This window comes from Octopus bimaculoides, chromosome 13 (assembly GCF_001194135.2).
Source record: "Octopus bimaculoides isolate UCB-OBI-ISO-001 chromosome 13, ASM119413v2, whole genome shotgun sequence".
In the NCBI taxonomy this organism is placed as follows: Eukaryota; Metazoa; Mollusca; class Cephalopoda; order Octopoda; family Octopodidae; genus Octopus; species Octopus bimaculoides.
Window position 1 is genome coordinate 14822353 of NC_068993.1, and position 2451 is coordinate 14824803.

A 2451-nucleotide genomic window follows, 5' to 3' on the forward strand; every position below is an offset into this window, starting at 1 on the left:
TATATATTTATGTTCTTATGCAAAATACGTGCGTGTGTTTCATTCAGTAAATGATTAATGTGAATCACTAGTATTTGACTGCAAATCTCTAGGTTCAACGTTTGACCAGTATTAGAAATGAACATATGTGCTTGGATTATTTTACTTATATTTGTAATAAATAGATATTTATTACAAAATGTTGTGCAATCAGAAATAATATTTCGAAAGATGATTAGGAAACCTTTCCAAATTCTACTCTGATGAATGGATGCATTGGGTCTAATTTACTGAACCAATTCGGTATCCAATTGAATCTGAAACAAATAATCAACTGAAACATAAATGCCCCCACCCAGCCTACGTATTTCATTGTGTTCTGAAATTAAAAATATGTACAATTCATCGTAAAATATTCACAAAGCAATACCAACCATCATGATGAGATACTATAATATATTGGACATTACAATTTTACTATATTGCATTAAGGCATCTAATATACATAAATATTTCCTTTGACTCCTGTTTCCTTTTTGTACTTTATATTTTAGATGCTGTATGATTATTATTTGTACTATCTTTGTTACACAGAATTTTTTCTCCTCAAAGTAACGTGTCCACTAATATTTAAGAACCGTCCAACGTCACTAATTCATAAACGACTCTTCTAATGTAAAAACACAGGACTTTGCTAATAACGCCATAACAACTTTGCTCCTAACGCTCATAACAAATTCAGTCATAACTCCTAGCCGAAGCAATATGTTTTAACTCACAACATTCTCACTGAATCTCAATAATCAGGTTTCGTTCTCACCTTTCCCTTTCATTGGTGTTGTACTTAAATCGTCTATATTTCTGGGTTGCGTGTATTTGGGGGAGAACACACACATACACACACACACGCAGACGCACGCACGCTCAGACTTAAATATACATATATCATGTGGCGTACACAGTATAAGGATATGAGCTACTAATAGTTCCTTCCCTTCTGACGCCTGTTAAAGCAGCTCTTATAATCTGTCTTGTATCTCAAAGCAATGTTCGTTCTCCGAGGACATGGTCTGTTCTATTTTTAACAACGCTCGATTGAACTATCATACAACTCCTGCCCCTGTATGAAGAACATTATTTTATTCTCCCTGTGTCTTGTGAGAAACTGTCATCATTATGCTCTAAGATTAGGCATTATTAAAGTTTATTCAATCATGGTTTGTATATATGTATGAATATATTTTCTTTGTTTATTCGTATTCGATGTATGGTATTGACTGATCAAGAGTAAAGTGGGAAGACTCGGAATTTGGTGACTTCTTTTTCCATTATATATCTTTGTATCAACTCAATGAGATCTGTCTGGTACTAGGGTCTCGAATTTGTTGCCGATGAATACGTACCCTATTTCTGTGTGAATCCTTTACATTTAACAGCATATATTCAAATGTTTTAGCGAGCAGGTGAAATGCGTTTTTTGTTGTTTTTTTTTTTTGTTAAAAATCTCACTGACTTAAATTTATACGTTTTGTCTTCAATGAGGTTAAACTCCTTAAACTGAACGGATTTCATATTTGGCTACACAATATAGAAATCTCGGTGGATAAAACGGAATAGAGGTAATACGTGTATGCTCTTCTTCTCCTCCTCCTCCTTCTTCTGTGCCTCATTCTTCTTCTTCTTCTTCTTCTCCTTCTTCTTCTTCTTCTTCTTCTTCTTCTTCTTCTTCTTCTTCTTCTACTACATATTCTCCTCCTCCTCCCCCCTCCCCCTAATTTTTCTTCTTCCTATTATTATTATTATTAGTAGTAGTAGTAGTAGTAGTAGTAGTAGTAGTAGTAGTAGTAGTAGTGGTAGTACTATCTTCCTCCACTTGTTCTACTACCGCTTCTACATTTACTGCTACTACTACTAGTACTACTAATATTACTACTACTACTACTACTACTACTACTACTACTACTACTACTACTGCTACTGCTACTGCTGCTGCTGCTGCTGTTACTGCTGCTGTTGCTGCTGCCTCTACTTTATCTTCTTTTTCTCTGCTTCTTCCACTACTCGTTCTCTCGCATTTCTTTCTTTTCCTTCTCTTCCTTCTGTTCATTTTGTTCGACGACGAAAACGACGACGGCGATGACGACACTGTGAACGACGGCGGTGACGACGAACACGGCAACTACGACAATGACGACGGACGACCGTTGATGGCGGAGGGTCGTGGCGATCGCGACGAACACGATGACGAATATGAGACGAGGATGAAAAGAAAGGTTCAGTTAGAAACAAGGAATGGCATCCGAAGACAGAAACAGCTTATACATATACGGCAGCTAAAGTGCCACTATTTTGGATATGAATGGGCTGTCAACAACACAAATAATACTACGGTACAGCTTCCCATAATTAGCTCAAACATTCTTTACATAGCAAGATGCCTTCATCCTTCGAAAAATTCCTTTGTCTGGATTC